This window comes from Pinus tabuliformis, chromosome 8 (assembly GCF_031772625.1).
Source record: "Pinus tabuliformis cultivar Carrire ecotype Pingquan chromosome 8, CPIR1, whole genome shotgun sequence".
Classification (NCBI taxonomy): Eukaryota; Viridiplantae; Streptophyta; class Pinopsida; order Pinales; family Pinaceae; genus Pinus; species Pinus tabuliformis.
Window position 1 is genome coordinate 1,315,918,241 of NC_142294.1, and position 25,598 is coordinate 1,315,943,838.

The 25,598-nt window shown below is 34.9% G+C and overlaps 2 pseudogenes; both read left to right on the forward strand.

The window, feature by feature from the left end:
* The first annotated feature begins 4,340 nt into the window (after positions 1 to 4,340).
* On the forward strand, positions 4,341 to 15,312 carry LOC149240320 (mitogen-activated protein kinase homolog D5-like; annotated as a pseudogene).
* Positions 15,313 to 19,825: 4,513 nt separating this feature from the next.
* On the forward strand, positions 19,826 to 22,388 carry LOC149240321 (mitogen-activated protein kinase homolog D5-like; annotated as a pseudogene).
* Positions 22,389 to 25,598: the final 3,210 nt, after the last annotated feature.

A 25,598-nucleotide genomic window follows, 5' to 3' on the forward strand; every position in this document is an offset into this window, starting at 1 on the left:
TTTATCTTGTTTTACTAGAAAGGTCTTGTCACATCCCAAGGGGAAACTAGTTGGAAACACACCCCCAAAGCCGTGTGATGTTGAAATAAAGAAATTATTTTTCTCAAACTTGGTCTTGATACATCTAGATAACTCAATCATATCTAATGTAATTCATATTTTGTAGGCTTCACATGAAAATAAGGTCAATGAATAGCTATATCGAATTCATGAATATTTACATCAAAATTCTTTTATTTTCTCATACATCACTTTTCTAAAAGGTAGATACTTCTCCAATTCCTCGAGTTCAAATAAACCAGCAACTTTAAAATATGGTGCTTCCTCCTCATATGTAGGTTTTTCACCTAATTTTTGGATCATAACTATTGTAGTAGTTGTTGCACTTTATTCTACAATTGACAACTCTTATAATGTTGAATTGGTAAACAATTATTTGAAATCACACAAAATGAAAAATGAAAACGAATGGAAGATAAATATGTATTGAAACTTAATTCCCTACACAATGAAAAAATAAAGAAGGTAATAAAACAAACTCATTAAAAGACTATAGTTGGTGAGTTAAAAAATATAAACAATATTCTCTGCATGTTCAATACTTGGAAAAATATGTCACAAAACAATAATGATCAAGGGATTTTTCATTTCAAGAATGGTAGTGCACTAAACAATGTATCGTTCTCATCTAATAGCATGTGATCCTTTTTTTGTATTGGTATCAAAGTATAATTGCATTAGATGAATGTCAGTCTCATGATAATAGGACTCCAATGATGAACACATATGTTCCTAGTGCATAGAGCATTTTTCTCTTCATTTAACTAAGTAGATCTCATTTTCCTTTCTTAACAAAAAATAAGTATTTTCAAAGGAAATATAAAATAAAGATAGTAGATTATAAAAGACTAATATTATTTTGTGACACCACAAAGTGAAAGGAGAAAAAAACTTTCCTTAAATAATCAAATATATAAAGAAAATAATTTATCTTTTATGGCCCAAATTTCTCATAATTTCTACATTATTCTTTATATGATTTAAATATATTTTCCATTCCTTGGAACCCATCTTTTCTTTTCTGGTTAACTCCTTTCCATTACCTTTATATTCTCTTTTCATTGCTAAACTCACTTAATATTTTATTTCTTTCTTTTTTCTTGATGATGGATGGAGTGTCCACTCAGATATTGGACATTTCAAATATTAACACACAATTATTCCAAAACAAATATCAACAATGGTTAAAATGTTGATGATGAAGTGGCCTATGTTAGAAAACCTTGTGAAAAGGATAAATATGATAGGATTATTTTCAATAGGTTGATTAAGGAATGATGTGAGTTCCCATGAGACATCAACTGAACAAGTAATGTCAAGAATGCTGAAGGAAACTATCCAAGTGTGAAAATTATTTGAGCCAACATATATGACTTGAAATGATTGGAGTAAGGATTCAGCTAGGCATAGTTTATATATTCATTTATTTTTTTATGATGGAATGCATGTATGATAATGATACCTATGTGGGATATAATGAAGGAAGAAGCTTTTCGTATGGCAATATTGTTATAATCCATTTTATTCAACCATGAATTAATATCTCACAATTGAGTTACATGACAATGAGTGAATGTGTAACATAATCATGTTATGAATTTGTATAACACATGAAAGTGAATGCCAATAGAGTTAATGTGTGATACCATATTGTTGGTGGATATGGAAGGATATAATATTGCACAAGTGTCCAATTGTCTCCCTACTTATATTGGTGTTGTAGACTTTAACCTACTTGCAAATAGTGAGGAGATCCTATAGAGGAGAGGGTTCCTAAGGTAATATATAGTGGATAAGGGAAGTTCCTCGTAGTATTCCTAAGGTATAGATCGGATATGACTAGATGATGTTTTTAGGTGTTGGCTAGACCTTCCAAGTGATGATGGTGGAATACATGGTATAGAAATGTAGTATTTTGTCATCAAGCGAAAAATATAGATTGAGTAGATGTGATCATGAGTATTGGTACATTGGTTTATTGGAATAAATATTTAGTTTCATCTTGTAATGGTAGGTATATTAAGTAACCCATGTATGTTGAATCTGTACAAATTCCCACTGTAGATCAATAGATTATGCAATAGACTAAAGCAAAATACAAGATCTACTTCTACAACAAGATTTACGGAAGCTTAATCGAATTGAGCAAGATCAATGAGAACACATATAACTGAGAATGAGAAATCAATCACACATAACACAGAAGAAATAACCTGGGGAAAGCCTCAGCCTAAAACCCCAATCTCTGTATTATCATACAAGTGGAAATCTTGGTCAAGTTACAAAAATAATCAGCTCTCAAGCTATCCTACTCTCTCTATAATCAAACAATATGGCTCACAGGCTGAATAGACATTGTATATGTCCTCCTCAAGCCCTCCAAGCCTCCTATTTGCTTGTGCAATTTTTCTTGGGGTCCAGTGATGCCACATGTGTGAATTGGCCTCACCACACTCATAAAACCTGAAGAAGTAACTGCACAATCCTCAAGGAAAGAATTCCTTCTGCATGCAAGATATATTCACAATGGAATATTCTAGCAACTGATAGTACATTGTCCCTCCATTTGATCTCAACTGGGTCTTTCTCTGAACTGACATGCATGAGTTATTTATGAGAGAATATTCAGTTATCTGAAGTGCAACAGTTACATGCATGCATGCATTAACTAACTGAACTCACAATTAATTCAACAAACTGTTTGAATTAAACTAACTGGACTTGACTTAGTTAACTGAGCCAACTAATTACAACTAAATATTACAACTCAACGTTATCTCTTTAACTTATGGATAAATTCCTCAATCAATGGAGAAACTATTGCATGTCCCCACTTAGACTTCATGTTTGATTTTCTACAACTAATTAAATCATGGTGAATTAATTAATTATTTTACAAACAACTGCTAAGATCAAATTCGAATTTTTACTTCTCTATTTTAGTTCAGGGACTAACTGAAATAGGAAGGTATCCCAAAATGCTATTTATAGCAGTACTAAATTTAACACTTCTATATTTAGCATCTCTTGTTGCTATTTTCAACAGAATCGTAGTTCCATTTCATTGAGTATGATTAACAACTAAAAATGAATGAATTATTAGTCTGTTAATATTATTCTAGAACACCTCATGGATGGTAGTAAATATTGAAAGAAAGGATTATATTGATAGATACTCACTTTTATTTGGTTCATTGAAAAGTTTAGGTTGTAGGTAGAATGGTCTCAAATATGAAAATGAATGCAATTCTATAATAAATATTAGGAGTTGTAGCACACAAGAGCCAAACATTATGAGAAGGAATCTCATACTTATGAAATATGATATTCTTTATGAATTAGAATTGGAATTTATAAGTTGTATTATTATGAATATATCTATGTTAACTGTAAGTGTATGATACATGGTAGATGATGGCTATTGAACATGGAAACCCTTGAAGAAAGGAAATTGTTAGGACAAAGGAACCCTGTGATTGCCACATGTTATATACTAATAGTTCATGTCTAGTAGTAATTTAGTGCTCTCCTTACATGAGAAATCCATGACAAGATGGATCGCCTAAGGGATTGTTTAGTAGATAAGGGGAAAGATAAACCTAGAGGGTGAGTGTATCAAGGAGGAAACTTAAAAGTTCATGTGGGATGGTGGCTAGAATCTTGTGTGTGAGTTAGAAAGGATATGCAAATATTTATTTCCTATGGAAGCCATTATATGGGATAGATGCATATCCATAGAGATAGGTATCAAATAAAAAATGCATACATATATTTGAATAGATTCTTACATCATGGAATTGAGAAATCTTGTGCATAAGATAAGTGTTTCTTGATAATTTCTATAATATGTATGCTTACTTAATTACTAATGTAGGTATATGTTGGAATGTTGAAGTTTGGTGGTATACCAAGATAGTGAATAGGATGGCAGTGCAAATACAACTGAAGAATGAGGAAAATAAGTGTTGTTAATGAGAAGATAATATTTATGATTATTTTATTCGAAGGGGGATATGATAGAATATCATAGTATTGGATTCAATGTCTTAAACATTTACAGTGAAAAAAATAATTAAAACATCTGCACATAACATATTTACGACGTAAGGCGTTTCCCTCTGAGACCAACTCCCCTCCTATGCCACTTGTACAATTGTGAATCATTGATTTTGATGTTAGACGACAAAAATAATTTCAGCCATCAGATTGTTTGGAATTGTCGGTCACAATTCGTTACTGAATGGCCTCAGCCATCGTTTGAGAAACTTACAAGCTTGGTTATGGCTGAAGGTTATCCTGTGCTTGCAAGCTTGGTTACAGCTGAAGGTTATCATGTGCCAAGCATATTCAAAGCTATCTTGAAGGGTTGTCTGTATGGTCGCAGAGTGCTTGCAGTTTCTTCACTTTCTTCTTCATCCCTCTTCTCGTCGACCATGGTTATATTCCTCTCAAAGGTATATCTCTTATTGAATATTGTTTTTTCACTGCACTGATTTTGGGTTCTAAGTTCTAACCCCCTCTTGATTACGAAGAGCGAGCTTACTCTGTATCATATTACTTGCTGCTACAGATGAGAGTTTCTTCAGAAATGGGTAAATGGATCAAATAATCCCCTACAATCTTGGAATGCCCCAATTGCATGTAAAAGATCTGCCCAAATGATTGCAACTCACAGACTCCTCCAATTACATGTTTCAATTTCTGAAAAGTGAAGCACATGCCACCCTGGAAGCCGAATTTGTAATTCTTAATACCTTTTATGAGCTTGATGGTCCTATAGTTGATGCACTATGAACTAGAATTCATGCCTTGTATATGATTGGCCCTCTTGTTTTGCAAGTTTCCTGCTTGTCGCTGCTAGATAGGGTTTGTGTGCAGGAAATGTCTCATTCGACACCTCCACCATGGTATTCATACGATACCTCCACCATGGTATTCCATTCATTTAGCTAGCACTTTCTTGTATTCATCTCATCTCGATTCCCCATTTTCCCTTTTCGCCTAGAAAACAGAACACCCAAGCTTTACACAACTCACAAGGGAAATTGTCCAATCATGGGGGCTTGTCATTGTCATTGGCCATCTCAGACAAATTAGCATGCAACTCATTTAAAGTTAAAGGTTGATTTCTTGTGGAGGTTAGAGACTTAGACAACTTCTAGGGAACTTCATCAATACAAGTTTCCATGGCAACTGTTATTTCTTCATCTATCCTCTAGTATTGAAATACAATCTTATAATGATTGATAAGTTTCCTATCAAGTGCATGAGATTCACCTCCCACCAGCTGCATTGTTTTTTCACTGCATTGATTTTGGCTTCTATTTCTAACCCCCTCTGGATTACAAATAGAGATCTTACTCTATATCGTATTACTTGTTGCTACAGATGAGAGTTGATTCACAAATGGGTAAATGGATAAAATAATCCATTGCATTCCTGGAATGCCCCAATTGCATGTAAAAGATCTACCCAAATGATTGCAACTCACATACTCCTCCAATTACATGTTTCAGTTTTTCAGAAGTGAAGCATAGGCTTCCCTGGAAGCTGAATTTGTAATTCTTAATACCTTTTATGAGCTTGATGATCCTATTCTTGATGCACTCTGGACTAGACTTCGTGCCTTGTATACGATTGGCCCTCTTGTTTTGCAAATTTCCTGCTTATCGCTGCTAGACAGGGTTTGTGTGCAGGAAATGTCTCATTCGACACCTCCACCATGGTATTCATACAACACCTCCACCATGGTATTCCACTCATTTGGCTCACATTTTCTTGCACTCATCTCATCTTGGTTCCCCATTTTCACTTTTCGCATAGAAAACAGAACACCCAGGTTTTACACAACTCACAATGGAAATTGTCCAACCTTGGGGACTTGTCATTGTCATTGGCCATCTTAGGAAAATTAGCATGCAACTCATTTAAAGTTAAAGCTTGATTTCTCGTGGAGGGTAGAGACTTAGACAACTTCTAGGGAATTACATCAATACAATTTTCCATGGCAACCCTTATTTCTTCATCTATCCTCTAGTATTGAAATACAAGCTTATAATGATTGATAAGTTTCCTATCAAGTGCATGAGTTTGAACTCCCACCACCTGAAAAGTGGGGTTTTGTTCAGAAACATCCTTAGAAGTTGATGATTGAAAAAACACAGGAATTTTTTTTTCTTGGTATTACATTCTAGTATGTCTTTGTGTGCCATAGTTTATACGAATGAGATCCTTCAAATATTGTTTCTTAGAGGCTAATGTTTGTATGTGGATGTCTATTGCAGTACTTTCTATATCATATTTTGCGAGGATTGAAATGTATACACTCTGCAAATGTCCTTCATAGGGACTTGAAGCACAACAATCTTCTACTGAATGAAGATTTTGATATGAAGATATGTGATTCTGATGTGGCTCGAATTACTTCTAAAACCGATTTCATGACCGAATATGTGGTTACTAGATGGTATAGAGCTCTAGAATTGCTGTTGAATTCATCAGATTATAGTGTAGCCATTGATGTCCAGTCAGTAGGTTGTATTTTCATGGAATTGATGAACGGAAAACCCTTATTTCCTGGAAGGGATCATGTGCATCAGTTGCGTTTATTGATAGAGGTAAAGGCCATATCTTGTAATATTTTCCTACTGCAGCTTGCCCTGTATAATGGTTGTATGCTTTTAAGCCTATTGAAGTTTGAGCCATGCTTCTTGTTCATATCTTGTCTCTGGTTAAAGGACATAGAGACATTTTACAGTTTTGGTTGAATGGTTGAAGATATGGCTATAATTTAAATATAATGCCAATGTGGTGAGAAAGCATTTATTGTCTTTGCAGTTGATTGGCACGCCAACTTAGGCTGATAATGTTAGAAGATTTATTCGGCAACTGCCACAGTATACAAGGCAGTCATTTACTAAAAAATTTCCTCATGTGCATGAATTAGTAATTTATCTTTGTGAAAGAATGTTGACATTTGATCCAAATCAGAGGATCACAGGTGCACAACATTACCTCTTTCTCTCATTGACTAGTCATTTCTTTATTGGTTTGCTAAAGTAGAACTTTTTAATTCATCCTTGTATAAGTTGGACTAATCCTTTGTGGATTATGGTTGTTTATGGTTGATTTCTCATGGAGGTTAGAGATTCGGGTAGCTTCTAGGGAACTAAATCAATACAAGTTTCCATGGCAACCCTTCTTTCTTCATCTATCCTATAGTATTGAAATACAAGATTATAATGATTGATAAGTTTCCTATCAATTGCATGATTTTGTCCTCCCACCACCTGTAAAGTGGGGTTTTGTTGAAAAACATCCTTAGAAGTTGATGCTTGAAAAAAGTTAAGAATTGTTGTTTCTTGGTATTACGTTCTAGTATGCATTTTTGTGACATACTTTATATTAATGAGTTCCTTCAAATATTGTTTATTAGAGGCTAATGTTTGTATGTGGATTGTCTATTGCAGTAATTTTTGTATCAGATTTGCGAGGATTGAAATATATACACTCTGCAAATGTCCTTCATAGGGCTTGAAGCCCAGAAATCTTCTACTGAATGAAAATTATGATCTGAAGATATGTGATTATGGTTTGGCTCAGATTACTTCTGAAACTGATTTCATAATCGAATATGTGGTTAGTAGATGGTATAGAGCTCCAGAATTGCTACTAAATTCATAAGATTATACTGCAACCATTGATGTCTGGTAAGTAGGTTGTATTTCATAGAATTAATGAATAGACAACCCTTATTCCTTGGAAGGGATCATGTGTAGCAGTTGCATTTATTGATAGAGGTAAAGGCCATAGCTTGTGATATTTTCCTATTGTGGCTTCCCCTGTATAATGGTTATATGTTTTTAAGCGTATTGAAGTTTGAGCCACGCTTCTTGTTCATATGTTATCACTAGTTAAAGGACATAGATGCATTTTAGAGTTTTGGTTGAATGGTTGAAGATATGGCTATAATTTAAATATAATTCTAGTGCGGTGAGAAAGAATTTATTGTCTTTGCACTTGATTAGCACACCAACTGAGGCTGACCTTGGATTTGTTCAGAGTGATAATGCTAGAAGATTTATTCAGCAACTATCATAGTATCCAAGGCATTCATTTACTCAAAAATTCCCTCATGTGCATGCATTAGAATTCATCTTTATGAAAGAATGATGACATTTGATCCAAACCAGAGGATCATAGGTGCACAACATTACCTCTTTTTCTCGTTGACTGGTCACTTCTTTATTGGTTTTCTAAAGTAGAACTTTTTAATTCATCCTTGTATAAGTTGGAATAATCCTTTGTGAATTATGGTTGTTTATGGTTAATTTCTCATGGAGTTTAGAGACTCAGACAGCTTCTAAGGAACTACATCAATAAAGTTTCCATGGAAACCCTTCTTTCTTCATCTATCATGTAGTATTGAAATACAAGATTATAATGATTGATAAGTTTCCTATAAAGTGCATGAGTTTGACCTCCCACAACCTACAAAGTGGGGTTTTGTCCAGAAACATTCTTAGAAGTTGATGATTGAAGAAAGGTAGGAATTGTTGTTTCTTGGTATTACGTTCTAGTATGTGTTTTTGTGCATAGTTTATATGAATGAGGTCCTTCAAATATTGTTCGTTAGAGGCTAATGTTTGTATGTGGATTGTTTATTGTAGTACTTTCTGTATCAGATTTTGTGAGAATTGAAATATATACATTCTGCAAATGTCCTTTATAGGGACTTGAAGCCCAAAAATGTTCTATTGAATGAAAATTGTGATCTAAATATATGTGATTTAGGTATGGCTAAGATTACTTCTAAAAACGATTTCATGATAGAATATGTGGTTACTAGATGGTATAGAGCTCCAAAATTGCTACTAAATTCATCAGATTATACTACAGCCATTGATGTTTGGTCAGTAGGTTGTATTTTCATTGAATTTATGAACAAACAACCCTTATTCCCTGGAAGGGATTATGTGCATCGGTTGCATTTATTGATATAGGTAAAGGCCATAGATTGTAATATTTTCCTACTGTGGTTTGCCATGTATAATGGTTGTATACTTTTAAGCCTATTGAAGTTTGAGCCATGCTTCTCATTCATATCTTGTCTCTGGTTAAATGACATAAAGACATTTTACAGTTTTGGTTGAATGGTTGAAGTTATGGCTATAATTCAAATATAATGCCAATGCAGTGAGAAAGCATTTATTGCCTTTGTAGTTTATTGGAAGGCCAACTGAGGTTGACCTTGGATTTGTTCGAAGTGATAATGGTGTTAGTGTCAGTCTTTACAGCCTTCCTCCAGTGATCAAACATGCTCTTACAAAGTGATTTTAAGGTGTCAAGGTCAAATTTTTTCATTTCAGTGAGTCTTCAAGCAAAATTTGGTCACTAGGCATTAGGTCTAGAGTTTGATTTTACCCTTGTCAAAGTTGTCCAAATGTCGGTCCATGTCACCGTTCAGTTGAGTGTACCATCATTTAGAGAGTTTTCATTATCATGTAAAGTCCCAGTGGGTCATTTTACACCTTGTTCATGCTTTAGTTGCGCCTAGATAAGGTCATTTCCCTCTCCTAGGGTTTTGAAGGCAATTTCTCTTGGACAACCAAATCATCAGCAAAACTTGTATCCTGATGTTCATACACCTTCCCCTATCCTTAAAGTACCTTATCAAACACTTCCCATCACTGAGATCCCCCAAATTCCTCATTTTCGCACAAACCCTAGTTTGTTGCTACAACCTGGCAATTTTCTAGGTTGGACCTGTGTTTTGCCTTTTTGGACCCCTTCCCCTCACTCAATATTTGAGATTACACTTTCCCCTACTTCCTAACATCCCTCCCTACTTCCAAAAATTTCCTCAATAATTTAGAAACTCCCTATCCCCTTTATTTCGCTTCATTTCGACAAATCCCTTGTTCCACACATCGGGATAGGTTTCACTCAAATGATGTTCCTGAGCAATAAAATATGAATTTGGGAAAACTAAGAGAGAATTTTTTCCAAAAAATGCCAAGTAATAAAAACCTCCATCACGTTTTAGACAGGTGTCATGGTTTTGAAGAAATCTCAAAAATATAGTTGCCTCGGGAGAAATGATGCACCTCTAAAGTGACCTTGGGAAAATCAAATTTTCTCCTAGCTAAGTTAGCCAAATGAATTTCTTGATGAGTAAAATGATAACTACACACAAAGGGCTTTCCAATGAGCTACCACGAGCTCAATGTGGAGTTGAGGAAGTCATTCAAAAGTTGACTGCAACAGCACTCTGCCTTGAGACAGCCTCATTTGGCACATTTTGACCAGTCTTGGCAGCTTTGACTTTTGACAGGGAAAATGAACTGCAAATTGAACAATTCTGGTTGGGTTGGAAAGTATACTCAAATACCTTTCCAACGCGCTATCCTGCACCCAATTTGGACACCAGGAAGGCCTCCAAAAGTCACCTGCAAAAGGGCGCGACGCACAGAGGGAGCACGGCACACAGAGGGAGATTTTCCAGTGTAAATTTACACTGGCGTGGCGCACATGGGAGGCACGGGACACAGGGCTAAAAGGCCTAAAGTTGACTGAAATCTTCCTTCAAAACTGCAAATTCTTCATTCCACAAGGTTTCCACAAGCAAACAAGGTCATTGTGCAAATCAAGGTCATAAAGCAATGTTGCAAAGTGATTAGGAGAGCAAAGGGTGCATCGTGCGTGTTTGGGTGAGTTGGAGGCAGTTCCAAGGAGCACGGCACATATACTCAGGGGTGTGGTGCACATAGAGGGCGTGGCACACACAGAGCCTACCCGCAGTTCAAACTTTCCACAGGCGTGTCGCATACCCAGGGCGCAGTGCACTGGGATTTGCGCGCGGCGCACACAGACCAAGGGTTGAAACAAGTGCCAAATCACTCCAAATTTTTGTGAATTCTATCAAATTGAAAGGTAGGCTTTATAACATCACTTTCTCATCAAATTTTATCAATGATATGATGGTTTATACCGATGTTTGAAATGCAACCAAATGCATAAAATCAACCATAAGAAATCACCAAAAAACATGAATGGCTAGGGTTGCTAAATTGAGTTGTTAGTGCCAAGGTTCCATTCCACCCATAATTTTCCCCTCACATACCATTTTTCCCATCCTCCATTTATCATTTTTCCTAAAATCCCTGCCCTAAACTACTACCAAACCCTCTCCCCTATCCCTCCACTATTTGGTCAACATGACACCCCAAACCCTACCTTGTTAAAACCCCAAACCCTACCCTAGCAAAATACCCAAACTCCTCCCATATCCCTAAAAAAATTTCTCCCTATAACCCCTATTCCCATTTCATTACTACCTTCCTAATACTCCTTGTTTCATTGTTCCCCTTGGTGGCAGACATCACAAAGGCACCCAGCCTCACACCATCATCAAAGGGCAGCCTAGGTACAGTATACACAGCAGTCATGGCTTCACAACATTCATTGGAGTATGAGATGGAGACACACAGTGATTGGCGAAAGCAAACAAGGACAGGGACATGCTCAGGAACATGAAAAACCACTATTGGGCACGGAACAAGGTTTGCAAGGCACGAATAAGGAATTTGAAGGCAAACCTAAAGAAGGCATCAAAAAGGCAAAAGAGGCAAAAAGAGCATGATCGACTCTGGATATTGGCCGAGGCAATCCTTGGCCCACCATAACACTTAATGAAGAAGCTCCAGACCAAATTTCAAGAAATTTGGAGCACATTTTGAAATTTTGAAATTTTTTGTGCAAAAAACAGGGTTTTTCTCCCTTTGCGCCGTGCACGTGGCACGATGCTAAAATTCTAGAGCTCCAAATGAGGAATGACTTGTATTTTTGGATTCAACATGGAAAATCATGACTACTGGTGTCCGGGAAATTTTTTTTGGCAAGATCTGAGTCTCCTAAAGGTCAAAAAACACCCAAAAATGGCCTCTCTTCCACTTTTTTGACACACAGGAAGCAGTCTTGGGAGAATGAAGATTTGGAGGGGAAAATGAGCACCAAATTCAAAACTTCTAGTGGGGTTAGAAAGTAGATAGGACAGGATTTCCAAAAAGCCCACTTGGGCACATTTTGGACACCTGGAAGTGCCCTAAAACAGGCCTCAAAGTAGCGTAACGCACAGAGAAAATGGTGTGGCGCACAGAGGAAAAATTGCCAAATTTGCTTCTGTTTCGCGAAATTTCGGTTCGCGACTTCTCCAAGTGGGCCCGCTCATCTACACTTTGGTTTTTTGGCACCAAAGGTGGCATTTAAAGAGTTTTTTCTCCAGATTGGCTTCTATCCAAGTGGCGAAGGAAGGCAAATGGTCACCCCAAGCCAAATGTCATGTTTGCAGCACTGCACCTATAGCTGATGGTTGGCTCTCCATCTCCATTTTGTAATGATTCGAGTAAATTTCTAAACCCTGGGTGTTCTATCTCTTCCTCACACATTCTATATATTGGATGCAAGTTATTTGCAAAGGGTTGGTTGGCTTGTAACTTTTGGGAGACCGTGGGAAGGAAACTCTGTTTCTTCACTGTGTATTTTTGACAGAGAATTAATGAAAGGCAGCGGCTCTGTTTCATGAGATTCTTGTGGTTGTGAGTGTAGCAAATGTGTCTCTTATGTTTTCATATGTATTCCATTATGTTTCATAATTCGATTCATGTTCATTTCCAGTGAAATTTTCTGAGTGAGATTAGGTAGAATCCAATTTTATTGCTCTGCCTGTGGGAAAATTTCATGTTCAGTGTTATTCTTCTGTTGAAAAGGATCCATGTCACTATGCCCTTTTCACTTTCTTCAGCAATCTATTCATGCAGTGGTACCTCAAACTAAATTGTTACATTTTCCACCTGCCTTGCCTCACGGAATAATCTGTGCCTTTGTATTAAATTCTCTGTTCTTTGCTGAGCGCTGATCCCATAACATCCCAGAAGCTTAGTCATTGATGAAAATTATTTCCCGAATCCCTATTCACTTACTAGCCTAAGGTCAATATTTCATTGTAAGTCATCTCAGACCGTTTTTGTTTATCTATTCACTGAGCGTGACTCAGAGAGAGCCCTCTCCTGTTCTGGTAGGGCTAGCTACCAGACTAAGCGTGGTTTGTGGTTACCCTAATTTTTGTCTTTCTTCAGCCTAGGGCAGATTTAGGTGCTAACAAATGGTAGAATATTTATTTAGCAACTTCCACAGTATCCAAGGCATTCATTTACTCAAAATTTCCCTCATGTGTGTGCATTATCAATTTATATTTGTGAAAGAATGCTAACATTTGATCCAAATCAGAGTATCACAGGTGCACAACATTACCTCTCTTTCTTGTTGACTGGTCATTACTTTATTGGTTTGCTAAAGCAGAACTTTTTAATTCGTCCTTGTATAAGTTGGACTAATCGTTTTTGGATTATGGTTGTTTATGTCATAGTATTTGACATCTAGTATCAAGATCAATTTTTGTTCCTTGTCCCACAAACAAGGGTGTATTATACACCAATTTGGTGTTTGGCTTGGTTGTGACCTTAAAATAAGAAGAAGAAGAAGAAAGTGTACACTCAAGAAGGCCCTATTATATAGATTTAAGTTCTACCCATTTAAATCTATGCAGCTGGTAAAAGTTTCCTAACACATGGTAATGCAGATCCAATTCTGACAAAAGTAGATGAATATCTTATTTTGATATCCTTTGCAGAAAATTTTTAGCTTCTTTTATTTTTTATGACAATGAAAGTTGTTTGTTCTTTTTGATGGGAGTACAATTTATTTTATAGGTCCAGTTGGTTAAACAAATATGTTTGTTGGTTTTGGAACAGTGGAAGAGGCACTTCCCATCTATGCCTGGGAAATCTACATGATATCAGTGATGAACCCACTTGTGCCATGCCATTCAACATTGATTTTGAGCAGCACACCTTAAAAAAGGATCAGATCAAAGAGTTGATATATAGAGAGACTATGGTTTTTAAACCCTAGTATGCACAATAAAGTAACATTTTGTGCTGGCAGTGGTTACAACTTGGAAAAATGAAAGCTGGGCTATGTTCTTGTTTGTATCAGTCATAATGTTATAAATATTTATTGAGTTTACGGAGAAATGTAAATATGTGTATTAAAAGCACTCCATGTTACAACTTTGAAAATTGAAAGCTGGGTTATGTTCTTGATTGTATCAGTCATAATGTTATAAATATTTATTGAGTTTAGGCAGAAATGTAAATATGTGTATTAAAAGCACATTTGAGTGCAAGGCAAGTTGTAAGGGAGATAATGATTGAAGGGGTGTAAAGCATTTATATTGGAGTATGTCAACATATTATGCTACAACTTGGCGAGATGCATTGTGCATGTATGAGTCACAAACCTGAACACTGTGATAACTGTATTATGCTTTATTCTTCTTTATTTTCAAACTTCAAGGGGTTGTATGAAGATAATTTTTGTTAGAATTTAAGTGAAGAAAAGTTGAGTATGGATGTTTGCCACTATATATGATCAATATGGTATTTTTTCAAATTCTCCTTTCAGATAAGCGATGAACTTGGACCTTTGGCTATTGTGTACTGATATGAATAAAATAAATTTCTGCTTTCTTCCCCAATCTTGTCGATTTTGGGTTTTCAGCTTTTAATTGTCTGATTTATCTACAATAGCTTTTTCTCCATTGCACTCGAAATCAAATATTATGTTTTACAACAACATTTTGGTGTTTGGCTTGGATGTGAACTTAAAATAAGAAAAAATAATATGTACAGTAAAGAAGGCCCTATTGTATAGATTTAAGTTCTACCCATTTAAATCCAGGCAACTTTTAGTGGTTGTGTCTCTGAGGAAACACCCACTTAAATTATACCATTTAAATAGAGGCCAAAAGCTAGCACATGAGAAAAGTTTCCCAGCACTCGTAATGAAAATCCAATTATGACAGAATAGATGAATATCTTGTTTTGATATCCTTCATAGAAAATATTTAGTTGCTTTTATTTTTTATGGCAATGAAAGTTGTTTGTTCTTTTGGATGGGAGTACGATTGATTTTCTAGGTTCAATTGGTTAAGAAAATATGTTTCTTGGTTTTGGAATAATGGAAGAAGCACTTTCACATCCATACATGGCAAATCTACATGAAATAAGTGATGAACCCACTTGTGCCATGTCATTCAGCTTTGATTTTGAGTACTACACCTTAACAAAGGACCAGATCAAAGAGCTGATCTATAGAGAGGCTCTGGTTTTTAATCCAAAGTATGCAGAATAAAGTAACATTTTGTGCTGACAATGGTTACAACTTTGAAAATTGAAAGCTAGGTTATTTTCTTGTTTGTGGCAGTCATAGTGTTATAAGTATTTATTGAGTTTTGGGAGCAATGTAAATATGTGCATTAAAACCATATTTGAGTCCAGGGAAAGTTGTAAGGGAGATAATGATTGAAGGGATGTAAAGCATTTATATTGGAGTATGTCAACCTCATATGCTACAACTTGGTGAGATGCATTGTGCATGTATGCATCACAGACCTGAACACGACGGTAAAATTATGTTATGCTTATTTTTATTTATCTTCAAACTTCAAGGGACTGCATGAAGATAATTTTTGTTAGAATGTAATCGAAGAAAATTTGAGTCTAGCAGTTTGCCACTATATATGCTCAATATGGTATTTTTTCAAATTCTCCTTTCAGATAAGTGATGAACTTTGACCTCTGGCTATTGTGTACTGATATGAATAAAATAAATTCCTGCTTTCTTCCCCAATCTCGGCGGTTTTGTATTTTTAGCTTTTGATTGTCTGATTTATCTACAATATTTTTTTCTCCATTGCACTGGAAATCAAACATTATGTTTTACAAGGAGAATTTCCAACCCATGATGGAAGAATATGGGTGAGCATGAATGGAACAAGTGATATACTAGAAATGAAAATGCAAAATTAATTACTAGAATAAGGAAATGTCTCTTTCGACACCTCCACCATGGTATTCATACGAATCCTCCACCATGGTGTTCATACGACACCTCCACCATGGTATTCCATTCATTTAGCTGGCACTTTCTTTCATTCATCTCATATTGGTTCCCCATTTTCCCTTTTCATAAACAAAATAGAACACACAGGTTTTATACAACTCACAAGGGAAATTGTCCAATCTTGGGGACTTATCATTGTCATTAGCCATCTCAAGAAAATTAGCATGAAACTCGTTTAAAGTTAAAGGTTGATTTCTCATGGAGGTTATAGACTCAAAAAACTTCTAGGGAACTACATCAATATAAGTTTCCATGGCAACCATTATTTCTTCATCTATCCTATAGTATTGAAATACAAACTTATAATGATTGATAAGTTTCCTACCAAGCGCATGAGTTTCGCCTCCTACCACCTGCATTGTTTTTTCACTACATTGATTTTGGGTTCTAATTTCTAACCCCCTCTGGATTATGAAGAGAGAGATTACTCTGTATCATATTAGTTGCTGCTGTAGATGAGAGTTGCTTCACAAATGGTTAAATGGATCAAATAATCCCCTGCATTCCTAGAATGCCCCAATTGTGTGTAAAAGATCCGCCCAAATGATTGCAACTCAGAGACTCCTCCAATCACATGTTTCAGTTTCTCAGAAGTGAAGTGCATGCCACCTTGGAAGCCCAATTTGCAATTCTTAATACCTTCCATGAGCTTGATGGTCCTATAGTTGATGCACTCTGGACCAGACTTCTTGCCTTGTATACGATTGGTCCTCTTGTTTTGCAGGTTTCCTGCTTGTCACTGCCAGATAGGGTTTGTGTGTAGGAAATGTCTCATTCGACACCTCCACCATGGTATTCATACAACACCTCAACCATGGTATTCCATTCATTTAGCTAGAATTTTCTTGCACTCATCTCATCTCGGCTCCCCATTTTCCCTTTTCACATAGAAAACATAACACCTAGGCTTTACACAACTCACAAGGGAAATTGTCCAATCTTGCGGACCTGCATTGTCATTGGCCATCTCAGGAAAATTAGCATGCAACTTATTTAAAGATAAATGTTTATTTCTCGTGGAGGTTAGAGACTCATACAACTTCTAGGGAACTACATCAATACAAGTTTCCATGGCAACCCTTATTTCTTCATCTATCCTGTAGTATTGAAATAAAAGCTTATAATGATTGATAAGTTTCTTATCAAGTGCATGAGTTTGACCTCCGACCACCTGCAAAGTGGGGTTTTGTTCAGAAACATCCTTAGAAGTTGATGCTTGAAGAAAGGCAGGAATTTTTATTTCTTGGTATTACATTCTAGTAGGTGTTTGTGTGCCATAGTTTATATGAATGAGGTCCTTCAAATATTGTTTGTTAGAGGCTAATGTTTGTACGTGGATTGTCTACTGCAGTACTTTCTGTATTAGATTTTTCGAGGATTGAAATATATACACTTTGAAAATGTCCTTCATAGGGACTTGAAGCCCATCAATCTTCCACTGAATGAAAATTTTGATCTGAAGATATGTGATTTTGGTCTGGCTCAGATTACTTCTGAAACCTATTTCATGACCGAATATGTGGTTACTAGATGATATAGAGCTCTAGAATTGTTGTTGAATACACCAGGTTATAATGTAGCCATTGATGTCTGGTCAGTAGGTTGTATTTTCATGGAATTGATGAACAGACAACCCTTATTCCCTAGAAGGGAGCATGTGAATCACTTGCGTTTATTGATAGAGGCAAAGGATATAACTTCTAATATTTTCCTACTGCGGCTTGTGCTGTATAATGGTTGTATGATTTTAAGCTTATTGAAGCTTGAGCCACGCTTCTTGTTCATATCTTGTCTCTGGTTAAATGAAATAGAGACATTTTACAGTTTTGGTTGAATGGTTGAAGATATGGTGATAATTTAAATATAATTCTAGTGCAGTGAGAAAGAATTTATTGTCTTTGAAGTTGATTGGCACGACAACTGAGGCTAACCTTAGATTTGTTCAGAGTGATAATGCTAGAAGATTTATTCGGCAATTGCCATAGTATACAAGGCAGTCATTTACTCAAAAATTCCCTCATGTGCATGCAATAGTAATTTATCTTTGTGAAAGAATGCTGACATTTGATCCAAATCAAAGGATCAAAGGTGCACAACATTACCTCTTTTTCTCATTGACTGGTCATTTCTTTATTGGTTTTCTAAAGAAGAACTTTTTAACTCATCCTTTTATAAGTTGGACTAATCCTTTGTGGATTATGGTTGTTATGGTTGATTTCTCATGGAGGTTAGAGACTCAGACATCTTCTAGGGAACTGCATCAATACAAGTTCCCATGGCAACCCTTCTTTCTTCATCTATCCTGTAGTATTGAAATACAAGATTATAATGATTGATAAGTTTCCTATCAAGTGCATGAATTTGGCCTCCCATCACCTGCAAAGTGGGGTTTTGTTCAGAAACATCCTTAGAAGTTGATGCTTGAAAAAAGGTAGGAATTGTTGTTTCTTGGTATTACGTTCTAGTATGCGTTTTTGTGCCATAGTTTATATGAATGAGGTCCTTCAAATATTGTTTGTTAGAGGCTAATGTTTGTACGTGGATTGTCTACTGTAGTACTTTTTGTATCAGATTTGCGAGGATTGAAATATATACACTCTACAAATGTCCTTCATAGGGACTTGAAGCCCAACAATCTTCTACTGAATGAAAATTGTGATATGAAGATATGTGATTTTGGTTTGGCTCGGATTACTTCTGAAACTGATTTTATGATCGAATATGTGGTTACTAGATGGTATAGAGCTCCATAATTGCTCCTAATTCATAAGATTATAATGCAGTCATTGATGTCTGGTCAATAGGTTGTATTTTCATGGAATTGATGAATAGACAACCCTTATTCCTTGGAAGGGATCATGTGCATCAATTGTGTTTATTAATAGAGGTAAAGGCCATAACTTGTAATATTTTCCTACTACGGCTTGCCCTGTATAATGGTTTTATGCTTTTAAGCCTATAGATGTTTGAGCCATGCTTCTTGTTCATATCTTGTCTCTAGTTAAAGGACATAGAGGCATTTTATAGTTTTAGTTGAATGGTTGAAGATATGGCTATAATTTAAATATAATGCCAGTGTGGTGAGAAAGCATTTATTGTCTTTGCAGTTAATTGGCAGGCCAACTGAGGCTAACCTTGGATTTGTTCAGAGTCATGATGCTAGAATATTTATTCGGCAACTACCATAGTATCCAAGGCAGCAATTTACTAAAAAATTCCCTCATGTGCATGCATTAGAAATTCATCTTTGTGAAAGAATGCTGACATTTGATCCAAATCAGATGATCACAAGTGCACAACATTACCTCTTTTTCTCGTTGACTAGTCATTTCTTTATTGGTTTGCTAAAGTAGAACTTTTTAATTCATCCTTTCATAAGTTCGACTAATCCTTTGTGGCTTATGGTTGCTTTTGCTTGATTTCTCATGGAGGTTAGAGTCTCAAATAGCTTCTATGGAACTACATCAATACAAGTTTCCATGGCAACCCTTCTTTCTTTGTCTATCATGTAGTATTGAAATACAAGATTATAATGATTGATAAGTTTCCTATCAAGTGCATGAGTTTTACTTCCCACCACCTATAGAGTAGGGTTTCATTTAGAAAAATCCTTAGAAGTTGATGCTTGAAAAAAGGTAGGAATTGTTCTTTCTTGGTATTACATTCTAGTATGCATTTTTGTGCCATAGTTTATATGAATGAGCTCCTTCGACTACTATTTGTTATAGGCTAATGTTTGTACATGGATTGTTTATTACAACACTTTCTGTACCAGATTTTGTGAGGATTGAAATATATACATTCTGCAAATGTCCTTCATAGGGACTTGAAGCCCAACAATCTTCTACTGAATGCAAATTGTGACCTAAAGATATGTGATTTTGGTCTGGCTCAGATTACTTGTGAAACTGATTTCATGATCGAATATGTGGTTACTAGATGGTATCGAGCTCCAGAATTGCTTTTAAATTCATTAGATTATACTGTAGCCATTGATGTCTCGTTAGTAGGTTGTATTTTCATAGAATTGATGAATAGACAACCCTTATTCGCTGGAAGGGATCATGTGCATCAATTGTGTTTATTGATATAGGTAAAGGCCGTAGATTGTAATATTTTCCTAATCTGGCTTGCCATGTATAATGGTTGTATACTCTTAAGACTATTGAAGTTTGAGCCACGCTTCTTGTTCATATGTTGTCACTGGTTAAAGGACATAGATGCATTTTAGAGTTTTGGTTAAATGGTTGAAGATATGGCTATAATTTAAATATAATTCTAGTGCAGTGAGAAAGAATTTATTTTCTTTGCACTTGATTGGCACACCAACTGAGACTGACCTTGGATTTGTTCAGAGTGATAATGCTAGAAGATTTATTCAGCAACTACCATAGTATCCAAGGCATTCATTTACTCAAAAATTCCCTCATGTGCATGCATTAGCAATTCATCTTTATGAAAGAATGATGACATTTGATCCAAACCAGAGGATCATAGGTGCACAACATTACCTCTTTTTCTCGTTGACTAGTCATTACTTTATTGGTTTGCTAAAGCAGAACTTTTTACTTCATCCTTGTATAAGTTGGAGTAATCCTTTTTGGATTATGGCTGTTTATATCACAGTATTTGACATCTAGTATCGAGATCAATTTTTGTTCCTTGTCCCACAAACAAGGGGGTATTATACACCAATTTGGTGTTGCTTGCTTGTGACCTTAAAATAAGGAGAAGAAAAAAACGTCCACTCAAGAAGGCGCTATTCTATAGATTTAAGTTCTACCCATTTAAATCTAGGCAACTGGTAAAAGTTTCCTAGCACATGGTAATGCAAATCCAATTCTGACAAAAATAGATGTATATCGTATTTTGATATCCTTTGCAGAAAATTTTTAACTGCTTTCTTTTTTTTATGACAATGAAAGTTGTTTGTTCTTTTTGATGGGAGTACAATTGATTTTATAGGTCCAGTTGGTTAAACAAATCTATTTTTTGGTTTTGGAATAGTGGAAGAGGCACTTCCCATCCATGCCTAGAAAATCTACATGATATCAATGATGAACCCACTTGTGCCATACCATTTAGCTTTGATTTTGAGCCGCACACCTTAATAGAGGACCAGATCAAAGAGTTGATCTATGGAGAGACTATGGTTTTTAATCCTTGGGATGCACAATAAAGTAACATTTTGTGCTAGGCTATGTTCTTGTTTCTAGCAGTCATAATGTTATAAATATTTATTGAGTTTAGGGAGAAATGTAAATATGTGTATTAAAATCACATTAGAGTCCATGGAAAGTTGTAAGGGAGATAATGATTGAAAGGGTGTAAAGCATTTATATTGGAGTATGTCAACATGATATGTTGCAACTTGGTGAGACGCATTGTGCAAGTATAAGTCACAGACCTGAACACTACAATAAAACTGTATTATGTTGTATTCTTCTTTATCCTCAAACTTCAAGGGGTTGTATGAAGACAATTTTTGTTAGAATATAAGTGAAGAAAAGTTAAGTATGGTAGTTTGCCACTATATATTGTCAATATGGTATTTTGTCAAATTCTCCTTTCTCATAAGTGATGAACTTGGACCTTTAGCTATTGTGTATAGATATGAATAAAATAAATTCCTGCTTTCTTCCCCATTCTTGTCTATTTTGGATTTTTAGCTTTTAATTGTCTGATTTATCTACAATAGTTTTTTCTCCTTTGCACTCGAAATTAGATATTATGTTTTACAAGACCATTTTGGTGTTTGGTGTGGTTGTGACCTTAAAATAAGAAGAAAAAAATATGTGCACTCAAGAAGGCCCTATTGTATAGATTTAAGTTCTACTGATTTAAATCCAGGCAAATTTTAGCAGTTCTGTCTCTGAGAAAACACCTATTTAAATTATACCATTTAAATTGAGGCCAAAAGCTAGCACATGAGCAAAGTTTTCTAGCACTCGTAATGTAGATCCAATTCTAACAGAATTAGATGAATATCTTCTTTTGATATCCTTTGCAGAAAAGTTTTAGTTGCTGTTATTTTCTATGGCAATGAAAGTTGTTTGTTCCTTTGGATGGGAGTACAATTGATTTTCTAGGTCCAATTGGTTAAACAAATTATGTTTGTTAGTTTTGGAACAGTGGAAGAGGCACTTTCCCATCCATATGTGGTAAATCTACATGATATTAGTGATGAACCCACTTGTGCCATGTCATTCAGCTTTGATTTTGAGTACCACACCTTAACAAAGGATCAGATGAAAGAGTTGATCTATAGAGAGGCTCTGGTTTTTAATCCAAGGTATGCACAATAAAGTAACATTTTATGTTGACAGTGGTTACAACTTTGAAAATTGAAAGCTAGTTTATTTTCTTATTTGTAGCAGTCATAGTGTTATAAATATTTATTGAGTTTTGGGAGCAATGTAAATATTTGTATTAAAACCACATTTGAGTCCAAGGAAAGTTGTAAGGGAGATAATGATTGAAGGGGTGTAAAGCATTTACATTGGAGTATGTCAACCTCATATGCTACAACTTGGTGAGATACATTATGCATGTATGAGTCATAGACCTGAACACAACGGTAAAACTGTATTATGCTTATTCTTATTTATCTTCAAACTTCAAGAGGTTGTATGAAGATAATTTTTGTTAGAATGTAAGTGAAGAAAAGTTGAGTCTAGTAGTTTGCCACTATATATGCTCAATATGGTATTTTGTCAAATTCTCCTTTCAGATAAGTGATGAACTTGGACCTTTGGCTATTGTGTACTAACATGAATAAAATAAATTCCTGCTTTCTTCCCCAATCTCGTCGGTTTTGGATTTTTAGCTTTTGATTGTCTGATTTATCTACAATATTTTTTTCTCCATTGCACTGGAAATCAAATATTATGTTTTACAAGGAGCATTTCCAACCCATGATGGAAGACTATGGGTGAGCATGAATGGAACAAGTGATATACTAGAAAGGAAAATGCAAAATTAATTACTAGAATAAGAGATTAGAATTCAGCAACTTGTGCAAAAGCCAAACACATATGTAAGTGTTATTGGAAATACTTACTACGTTTCCTTTGCAACATCTCGTGCAAATTCTAGTTAATCTCTCCAGAAGCCTAATAGATTTGTAACTAACACACAAACACACACCACATGTAATTTTTTAATGTCTTCAAAATGTTAAATCTCTCTCGTCTTCATGGCTACCATATATATGAATAGGATGTCAATCATTGTTGATGTCTATGGATTCCCAGTAAATAAAAATTTCACTGCATCTATGCATATAAAATGACTCAAAATATCTCCTCCATATTCATCTTGCTAGTGAAATTTATTTGAAGTAAATAGTTTCGAATTTATTATTCATTATCTTAAATTCTCATTTTAATATAACCTTTTTCATTTCAATCTTGAAAATTTGTATTACTTGTTATGATAATACATCTATTTTAAATATATCTCGTTATTTTTTTCTAATAAGATGTCATTAGACATCCACTCAAAGTCCTTGTTTTGATGATACATCTATTTTAAATATATCTATTTTTTTTAATAATATGTCTTCAAACATCCATTCAATTGTGTTCCAAGTGAATTTTTCAAATGACTAGCACCTTACTATTCCAAGAATAACAACTACTACTTTATCAATTCATAGTAAAAACGTAATGATAAAATTTAAAAAAATTTAGCAAAATTTGATTTTTAATAGTGTCTTCTAGCAAACATTCTTATGGTAGAGTTTTTTCAAACTATCAGCACCTTGGCATTCAAATAGTAACAACTACTTTATCATTTCCAAGAATAACAACAACTACTTTATCAATTCCTAGTAGTAAACAATTTTAGTAAAATTTGATTTTTAATAGAGTGTCTTCTAGCAAACATTCTTCAGGTAGAGTTTTTCAATCTGTCAACACCTTGGTATTCAAATAGTAACAACTACTCTATCATTTTTCTATAGAAACGTAATTTACATAGTGTACATTGAAGATAAAGGGTAAGTAACAAAATAAACGATGGAATTTGGGTTGTATTGATTTTGGAAGGTAAGGGATTACTTTTTTGGAATTTTTAAATTTTTCACAAATGTTGACGTAACAATTTTTGGAAGCTAAAAAGCAAGAATCAAACATCAATTATTTTAACTGGATTGAAAATTCAAAAAATCTATTACCTAAATAATATTTGAAAATGGCAAGTATATATCAGAAAATTAATAATTATATAGACTAAAAATCCATTAAAACACATACTTACCTATACCATTGTATGTTTATCCTTGACATATTAATTCAAATTTCACTAACGATGGGTGGAAGTAAAAAGAAATAATCAAACATCAATTATTTTAACGTGATTGAAAATTCAATAATTATATTATCTAGATAATATTTGAAAATGGCAAGTATATATATCAAAAAATTAATAATTATATATACCAAAAATCCATTAAAACATAGACTTACTTGTACCATTGTACGTTTATCCTTGACATATTAATTCAAATTTCACTACTTTGCGAACAACCCTATACCACTATTCAGATTCTACAACTTTGCGAACAACCCTCGGATATGATTATCACTAAATAGATGCAAACTTGGAAGATGGAAGCAGCAGTATATGGAACGCTGTAACTCCTAATTTCAAGGGATAATTTTTTTTTACCCTCTTCCTCAAAATAAGGTGTGCTAAATTTATTTTTTTTACCCTCCCCTTAGAATAAGGTGGGCTAAATTTATTTTCTTACCCTCAACCTTAAAAAAAGGTGGGCTAACCTCCATACCTAATTTTTTTATAAAATAAATTTGATGCAATTTGTAACAATGTACTATTGTATTTTAAGAAAATGTTGGTTGTGCTTAACATGAGAATTGTGTATGTTGGTAGTTAGAAGAATTTCAATATAAATTTGTTAATAATTTGTTAGTTTCTAAAGATGTTAAGTAGAGGCTTTCAAAAAATTTAAAAATTGCCCCACTTATATCTAAATCAATCTCATAATTTCCAAGGGCTCTTGTACTAAGACTAGTAATTTTATCAGCAGAAGCACACAAGCATATATAAATACATATGAAAACCAAGAAATGCACAAAGTGCTCAAAATCCCAAACTAGGGTGTACAATGAAACTACACGTAAATATCAAGCCAGGGATGTAAACAAATTACCAATTAATTACAAAATTTTAAACACAGAACCCCCAAAATTAGGGTTTCTTCATAGCATTCATAATTTAGAAAGGTAAAGCACATGGATATCTTTCTACATATATTACTGATTGGATATAGTATCTCCACATTCCACCCTCCCATAAACTTCGTGGTTCATCAATTTCAACCACGGGTCACCCCTGAGCTGAGGATGAAACTCCACAGGCAACAATAACAAAAAATAACCAAATATCAATGACCAAGGTTCCAACCCAAAATCCATGTTTTCCATGGCTCCGCACACCTTCTAGGCTAACTGCTAAGGTGCCAATCGACAACCATGCCACTCTAGGGCTCCAAG